Genomic DNA, 9,414 nt, shown 5'->3' with positions numbered 1-9,414 from the left:
ACCCGCCAATACCCCATCTGACCCCAACATCAAACTTTTCAATGACAAAAGTCCCCCATATCCAGATATACCAGCCTATAGGAGATTAAGTGGTAGACTCGTTTACTTGAACACTACTAGACCTGATATAACATTTATATATTACACAACAACTCAGTCAGTTCCTCTCAAAGCCAACTATGACTCATTAAAATGCAGCCTATGGAGTTTTGAGATATTTGAAATCCTGTCCAGGTCGTGGTTTATTCTTTCCAAGGAATTCCACCATACATTTAATAGGTTTCTCTGATGTAGATTGGGCTGCTTGTGTGGATACTCGAAGATCAGTGTCAAGTTCTTGCTTTTACATTGGCTCTTCTCTCATATCTTGGAGAACCAAGAAGCAAACCATAGTTGCTAGTTCCTCCTCAGAAGCTGAGTATCGGGCTCTTGCTGCGACAACATGTGAATTGCAATGGCTTGTTTACGTACTGAAGGATTTGAAGATTGATTGTTCAAGAATACCTCTCCTATTTTGTGACAGTCAAAGTGCATTGCATATTGCTGCCAATCCTGTTTTTCACGAGAGAACCAAACACCTTGACATTGATTGTCATATTGTTAGAGAAAAGGTTCAAAATGGTGTGATGAAACTGATCCCTGTTGCCTCTCATACTCAGTTGGCTGACTTCTTCACCAAGTCATTGCTTCCAAAACCATTCTATGCACTTGTTTCCAAGCTGAACTTGTTAAATATTTACCGAGGCTCAACTTGTGGGAGGGTAATAATTGATGTAACTGAAATTGAAGAAGTTAGTTAGAGTTAGTTACATTTAGACTACTATAAATAGTTAGCTACCTTGTATTTCAATCAATAATGAAAGCTCTACACTCATTCTCCTTTCTCTTTTCTGTTTTTTATCTCTTTCCCAAGTTCTCAAACACGAGCTTCATACATTGCTAATAGTATGTTGCGTTTTTCTCCATATGTTTATGTGAAGGTGGAAAGGCGTTGATGAAGTCGTTTTTGTTTTGTTTGTTTGATAGTCTATGAAATTCTTACGTGGAATTACTTTCATCTCAATGTTTTGTTTTGAGAATCTACTTTAATTTCTGTTTTGGATGATAGTTTGGATGAAATCCTCAAAAAACTTGTTAGGAGTAACATAATATTTGGATATTTGAAATGAGAATTTCTTCACCCACCTCCTAACCTTCTTGCTCACCCCTGGTGAATTTACAACACTACCCCTTGTTTCGGAAGTTCATTTCCGAAAAGGTATTTTTTTTTGAAAAAAAGGTGTTTTCGGAAATGAACTTCCGAAAACGTGTTTTTTTTAATATAAAATATTGATTTCGGAGATGCATCTCCGAAATAAAGTTACATTTTCAGAAAATGTGGTGTTTCGGAAGTTCATCTCCGAACTCACCCCCCTTGGAGGAATTCGGAAATGCACTTCCGAAAAAAGGTCTGGACAGAAGAAAAATAACAAACAAGAACGATTCGCTTTATTTAATCGGATGAAGACGATGGAGGAGACGCTGCAACAGGTTAGAAAGTCCTGATCCTCTAGAAATCCATACCACATTGTAACTTACCAACATAATAAACAACAACAAAAAACTTATGAGCAAACTATACTTACATCATAGTGGTGTAGATCCTTATCAGCCACTCGCAACTGAAAATGATTAGCACGAACTTGAATTTTCCTTCCCAATTTTCCTTCCCAATTTTCCTTCTGAGACGACGGAGCCGACTCTAGAGTAGCCTTCTGTTTAACTTCGGCAGTCAGGCTCTCGATGGAGATCAGAGCCGAACTCAAGGAAGCAACCGGCGCTGCGACAGATGGAACAAACGGCGCTGAAACAAATGGACGAACAACCGGAGCTGCAACAACAGACGGAGGAGAGGTAACCGCGGCCGGAGCATATGACGGAGGAGGTGGATGTCCGGAGGAAGAAGGATTGGAGGTACGTCCACCGCGAGAGCCACGGCCACCACCACCACGGCCTGATCCTGCAGCATTGATGGATGATTGTTGAGAATGTGCAGGAGATGGTTGACTCCGGCGATTTTCGGGATGATTTCCTCCACCGCGGCGAGACATTGTGATTAAAGCAGTAACAAGAGATAGAAAACGTTAAAGCAAAGAAGAAGACTTAGGATCGAAAATGATTTGGGATATTTTGAAAGAAAAATGGGTGAGAAGCTTTTAAATAGGAAAGTGTTTTAGAAGTTAACCGTCTGAGAGTGGTGGGGAGAAGGAAAAGGGAACTTCGAAATTTCAAAAGGTTTTTTATTCTTTTAAATAGGGCGTGGCTGTGGAGCTTCCCAATTTTTGTTACGTAGGCTTTTAAGTAGGAAAGTGTTACCACATTTCTTAGAAGGTAACCGTCTTAGAAGGCTTACGTAGGCACATGTGTCCACATTTCTTACCTGATCAGGGGACGTCATTACAAAAAAATCAAACAAAGGGGTGCGCTGGGAAAGTCAAAGTTCTATGTTTATAATCAAGAAGATGGATAGTGTTCGCGGCAATGAAATCCAAGAATCTACATATTGAAATCAGAACAATCCAAAAACTAAGATGATAAATCCAATACAAAAACACTGTGCGATACAATCCGAAATCAGAACAAAACAAAACAAAACACGTCAAACAAAACAAAAACACGTTATTCTGCCCGACGAGCGTTACAAAATACACATCAAACTAAATAAAAACACGTTATTCTTCCCGACGAGCGAACTCCTCCGAATGAAGATAATTATACCAATCCTCATCCCACTCAGTATCAGAACCATCAGCGTTGATCACGCCTGAAGACTGAGTCTGCACGTCCGAGCCATGGACCCCCAGGGGACGAGAAGCAGAACCAGTCAAAACCTTCTTCTTCTCCTTCACCTCCTTCACCTCCTTCTTTGAAGAACTCTTTCTTCCCTTAGCGCCACCCATTCCTGCGTAAAAATGAAGAAAGAAAGGTCCATGAGACCTCCTTTTATAAAAGAAGAAAGGGACACAAACTTCAAAGAAACAGGCACAATAAACAAAGGCGTTAAAAATAAAGTACTTGTAAATTAAAACGGACACTCCCTACCCTCTCTAGAAGACGCAGTCCTGCGTGCTGGTTGATTGTCTGACATGTTCCTGTAAACAATTGAAATCGATTAATATGCGAGACAAAATAAAAAACAAAAAAATTTGAACTTCTGATACATTTCGGAAGTTCATTTCCGAAAACTGGGATGGAGGTGTTTTCGGAAATGAACTTCCGAAACACCCCTGCGATGGAGTTTTCTGCAACTTCCATGGCAGACCCCTAAACCAAACTTCAAACCAAATCAAAATGCTTCTAAACAACCTAAATACTACTAACAACCTAACCATATATCATTTATGCAATTAAAACCCTAAATAACATGCATTTGAATAATAGATCTAAAAATTTCAAAACTTACAAAGTGTTAGGATTGAGGGCTTTTGAATGTTGTTTAGCAGTGTGATTGGAGCCTTGATGCAGCTTTGGAATTCTGTTTGCACAAATTTTCGCCTTTGCCACTTTTTGTTTTGATTTAGGGTAAATGATTGGGGGAGGGGGAGTGTTTTGATAAATCTGCAGAAATCGCAGTATTTCGGAAGTGAACTTCCGAAATAATGTTTTCGGAAATGAACTTCCGAAATAAGTCAATTTTTTCAAAAAAAAGACGCTTTCGGAAATGAACTTCCGAAGCAGGGGTATTTTGGGATTTTCGCTGGGGGTGACCCCATAGGGAGGTGGCTAAAGAAATTTTCATTTGAAATTTATTTTGTAAGCTGGATGCTTTTAATTTGAAATATTGAATGCTTTTAATTTGGTTATATATCTTTATGTTGCACTTGAATAATGTTACAATATGATATACATGGTTCAAGTTTGATTGTCAGTAGTGTTATATTATATTCTTCGATGACAGATACATATATATGTTGTTAACAAATGATAATTTGTCAAAACTTTTATCAATAGCACATGATTGACTTTTTGTATATAAAAAAAACGTGAGTATTAAAATAGTAGGAGATTTTAACTACTAAATATAAGAGAATAATAACTTTAATGTAATACTAGTAGAAGACCCGTGCGTCCGCACGGGTAATTCCTATCTTAATGTGAATAATATAGTATAAATGAAATGATCACATATATCTTAAATAATTTTAGTAATATACTTCGAAATGTTAATGTGAAAAATCATCATTGGCAGTAAAATATTACAAATATCATTGATAACTATAAATATGTACAAATATTATATTGAATAAAAAAAAAGTATTGTGGTGATAGTGACCCGTAAATATAGTGGATTATAAGAAAATTCGATAGGACTTGAAATCTTTTTTAATAGTTGAGAAATTATCTGGTAAGATTCTTAATTTTCTTATACGGCAATTTTATCATAGAAGTTTCTAACTTAATTTTCTCGCACGGGTAAGTTGATTCATATATTATATCATTAGATAAGGTTTGGTTATTGGTGATATATCACTGTTATTATAAAAACTCCAATAAATAAAAATATTTCAAATAGTAAATCACCAAAATGATAAATCCGCTATATCTAATAACTATAAATATTCACGAATATCAGATAAAATTTTCAAATATTTATTTGATACACTATAAAATATATTTAGATATGAATTTAAATAAATTATTTAATTATAAAATTAAAACAATTATATAAATTTTATTGTACTAAATAATTATACAAATGAAAAAAAATAAGTCAGTAAAATTGAAATAAAATAAACATTCGTGATATAGAACATTTTATGATCCTTTCCCAAGTTGCTTTACCAACATCCAGCTAACCATTTTCTAATTAACCAATTCAAGCTAACAAACAATAAAAAAACTAAACATTCATATCTGCTCAACTGTCACCAACAAAAACTTCCAAGCAAATTGCCTCATCAACATGAAACAGATCGCACACACCATTACACTTTAGCATAAATAAATAAATAAATAGACATGTATTACCTCTTCAAATTCTTACTATTCTCAAATTCATCTCATATGTTTTTTCATAAATAAATAAATAGAATAGTGTAAACCATCATCTACAATTAGTAGGTAGGGATCTCTACATGATGCATCCCAAATCAATTTGAATTACACATGTAAATATTGTTTAATTAATTTATATTGATACTTTATACTTTGGTTGGATATGTATCTATCACCTCAATAAAAGAATTTCCAATCTAACTTTGAACAAACTACATCACAGTTACAACACAGTTCCAACATGAGAATTTGAAACTATCAATGGATGTCATAATTAGTTATAATAAGATAATCATATAAAATAACTCAAATTTAAACTTACAATATTAAAATTACTAAGGCAGAAATACTAAACACACAAACCTCCACTTAATTAAAATAATTTGAATTGTTTAAATTATAGTTAAAAGAAATAGATTTTTTTTAAAGAAATAAAAAATAGTTATTAATTTATTTCAACTCAAGCATCAACAAAACTCATTTCCTCCATTATTCTTCATTGTCATTCAACTAAGATTCTATTTCATTATTACCTATTATTTTCCAATGACTTGCTTAGTTATTATATTTTTTTCATTGTTTTTGTATTAGTGTCTTGTATCTCAAAATTGGTACATTTGTGTTTTGTTATATGGAATCTAAATAAGTTAACTCCACACATCCAACTATCCACTTCCATTTGAAACTATGTATTATCTCTCACATAAAAATCATAACCACGTCTCATTCAATTTATAGACTATTAAAATTATAGGACTGCATGAGTTAAAATTGTAACTGAACATTAGACTTTATACACATTTGATAATAGTGTTTGATTAAAAGATATATAAGTAATCATTTCATCGAGATAAATTCAACATTTGACAACAAAGTAAATAAAAATAGGTTCTAGGTCAAATTAAAATTTGCTTTCCATAAATTAAATCTGAAAAATTCAACATTTGACAACAAAGTAAATAATAGTCAAAACAATCTACAAGCATCAAAACATACTAAAAGTTAACACCAGGAAAGTCAAAACAATATAATATAACAGTCAGTGGGCACCAAAACTATGGTCTATAAAAAATCAATTACTTCACATCAAATTCAAGTTGCAAGCAAGACCAAGATATTTCATCAAGACTAATCAAAGGCTAGTGAATAACCTGGTATAATAAGGCTATCTATCTACTAACATGATATTAACTTTAATCTTTCAGCAAAATGAGACTTCAGATAGAATGCATATCAATAGATGCAATGAAGAGTGTGTTGTCTGTTGATTGAAGAACTTAAGCATCAAATTTTAGAATTCTAGCTTTGCAGTAAGTTGTCAATGAAAGATATTGGTTTGACTTTTTTTTTGGCAAAAAGAATAAAGTCAAAGTTTGAACCTTATATATGATATGCATGAATTAGTATAATAAAAAAAGAATGAGTCAATAGGATAATCCAATTTTTAACATTGTTAAGACTTGGATACGAAAGTTAGAAATGAATTGGAACTAATTCAAAATAAATTGATTTGTAACTAAGTGACTTAATGCTGATTGACATGATAGCAGGGTAATATGTACCAACAACACAAGCATTACTCAAATTGATGATTAATTTCTGGTTCAACAAAAAGGTTAGACATGGCAACACTCAATGTATTAGAAAGTACATATTGTCAATTGACAGGACATGTCACATGAATTAAGAAAAAGTTGTATTTTGTAAAGCATTTCTGAATTTTGTTATTTTCAGCATTGGTAACAAAGGAAAAAAAATACAAGCAGTTGTACCTGCATCAGCGGCTTTGTCTGAATCGTATAGGACCTATAGCTGTACCTGCACCAACCTAGTACAACATGGTGCCCATACCAATGCGGTTTAGCAGTCATCATAATGAAGCATTGGACCTTGAGTTGTGTTGTATGAGTAATGCATAGAAACAATTACTAAATGTTTATAGTTAACTTGAACAAATACTAAATGTGGTTCAAATAGTGTTGAGCAGATGTTCATAGGAACAGTTTGTATCAATGAGGGTATTCATCATCATGGCGTCACGTAAAAATCTTAGATACAATCTAAATATCAATGAGATTTGAATAATTTTATATGTGACATGAATGTATCATATGAATGGAAAAATGAAAAGAGACAAGTCTAGAACATATATATAATAGGTTGGTTTTTCATTGCAGAAAACATGTTTTCCATAGAATTGGAAAATTCATTACAAATCAAGTCTAATCATTTTGATCAAGATGGCTAAAGTTTGCACATAATATGACTCCTAAAGGCATAATAATAAATCCTTACACAAAATATATTCATATGTCAAAAAATGAAGGTGCATATGAAGACTTAGTAGATTATAGTAGAAAATGTGGCAATCATTTGGCTTTGGAACGCCTAGCACTCTTGAGCCTTGAACACTTGTGACCTATTGCTTTGGAATCAAGAATTTTGAAGGGCTTGATTCCCCATTTGAATCATCTCTAGAGAACCTCTTCGACGGAGCAAAGGCTTTAGGGATGAGGAGGTCTTCTATGGGAATGAAATCCTTTCCCTTATCAGTTGAAGAGGGTATGGGCATGATTGTGTTTTGCTAAAATTGGAAAATATCAATTTTAGAAGAAAAAAACATGTTCATAGTTTTATAAATCTATTGAACAGATATGAACATTTTATGAAGGAGCACTCCAATAATGCTAGCAGTAACTCCTTTCCCAAGTCCAGTAACAACTCCCCACTAAAACATACTTTATCTTTTCTTCAATTTTACTCCAAAAAAAATCCTCTTCTGCTGCTTAATCTCTACAACATGCACAAAACAATATATCAGTCTCATTACAAAAACAACACAAGACTAAACTAAATTAGTGATCCAGTGTCATCAACATGTTCGAATAATTTCATTGTATATAATACAAGTTTTTTTTATTAACTTTAATAAATTATCTATCAACATAAACACTTTTGAGAGATATTTTATTAAAAATACAAGTGTTTATGCTATAATCACTTAATTAAATTGTTAATCCAAATAATGCCTAACCCACTGAAATTAAATTATCATGGTACTGACAAAAACCCACAAGCATCTAAGTTACTACCTCAAAGTCTCAACAACATAGTCAGCATACAAGATCCTGCACAATCATGACAGAAAGATTATAAACTATTTCCAAATTATAATGTTGATAAAGAAGATGATATTTGATGTTGATAAAGAAGATGAAATCAAAAATGCAGATTAAATCATAAAACAGAAACTGCAAAAAGAAATCGAAAAATGGAAGAAAAAGAAAATAAAATACCTTAATGGAAAAATATCAGTGTTGTACCAAAGGCAAGGTCCTGCAAGAATCACATCACCGCACCAACTTGAATCATTTTCATTTCCCAAATCTAAACAAATAATAAAAAACATAAAACAAACAACTCAATCCCTAAACCCAAAAACAAAACAATTTATCAGATCCAACACCATACATATACAATCCCTTCAATTTCAATCATAAAATAAGAAAGTGGAGAAAGAAAATCGTTAAAATAAGAAATACAAAAAACATACATCTTCACCAGGCAAACTATCAAGCCCACCAGCACCATATTTGGGAAAATAAACTCTCAATAACCAGATTGGTAACATCAACCACCATGAAAAAAATAAATGTAACAAAAGGATAAAGAACTGGAGAATCAAGATGAAGAAAACATCAGGACAAAACATGAAGAAGAAGAGAGAAGGAGAAACATTGTTGTCTTACATGTGGAATGCGCAGGAGCTGCATTGAAAAAATCGCAAACTGTGTGGAGAGAGAAGGAGAAAGAAGAATGAATGTAAAAGAGAGAATGTGAGGGAAATATTGAAATTGTGTTTGGTTTTGTCTATCATGTAAAAACCTAAATCAAACAATATTATTATTAGGTTAATAAAAGCAAACCTACTACTGTTCGAATTAATGTCTGGCTTAAAGGTTAACTTTAATAAGAGCTTATTGGTGGGAATCAACATACCTCAAAGTTGGCTGGAGGAAGCAGCAAATGTTTTGCACTGTAAGGTAGGGAGCAGCCCATTCAAATACCTTGGCTTACCAATTGGTGCTAATTCAAATAGACTTGAAACTTGGCAGCCAGTGGTTGAGGCGGTGAGATCGAGGTTGTCAAGCTGGAAAAATAGACACTTATCTATTGGTGGTCGCGTGGTGATCATAAAATCTGTCTTGCAAGCTCTCCCAGTTTACTTTCTCTCTTTTTTCAAGGCCCCGACAGGTATTATCTCAAAACTCGAAATTCTCTTCAAAAAATTTCTTTGGGGGGGGGGGGGGGAGTGAGAATGAAAGAAAAATAAACTGGGTCCATTGGGAAAAAGTGTGTAGGCCAATCGAAGAGGGCGGT

General features: G+C 33.5%; 1 long non-coding RNA gene across 2 annotated transcripts; it reads right to left on the bottom strand.

Annotated features, from left to right (window-relative positions):
- Positions 1-6,679: 6,679 nt before the first annotated feature.
- On the bottom strand, positions 6,680-9,023 carry LOC131656449 (uncharacterized). Of its 2 annotated transcripts, none has more exons than XR_009300108.1 (4): positions 8,784-9,023; positions 8,331-8,421; positions 8,127-8,162; positions 6,680-7,827 (listed from the first exon to the last, which is right to left on the bottom strand). It is a non-coding gene; the product is annotated as an uncharacterized LOC131656449 (long non-coding RNA). The 2 variants fall into 2 exon arrangements; XR_009300109.1 differs by lacking the exon at positions 8,784-9,023 and adding an exon at positions 8,588-8,774.
- Positions 9,024-9,414: the final 391 nt, after the last annotated feature.

The sequence above is a fragment of the Vicia villosa genome, linkage group LG3 (assembly GCF_029867415.1).
Source record: "Vicia villosa cultivar HV-30 ecotype Madison, WI linkage group LG3, Vvil1.0, whole genome shotgun sequence".
Lineage (NCBI taxonomy): Eukaryota > Viridiplantae > Streptophyta > Magnoliopsida > Fabales > Fabaceae > Vicia > Vicia villosa.
Note: the sequence above shows the minus strand (reverse complement) of the source record. Positions and strands in the feature narration are given on the sequence as shown.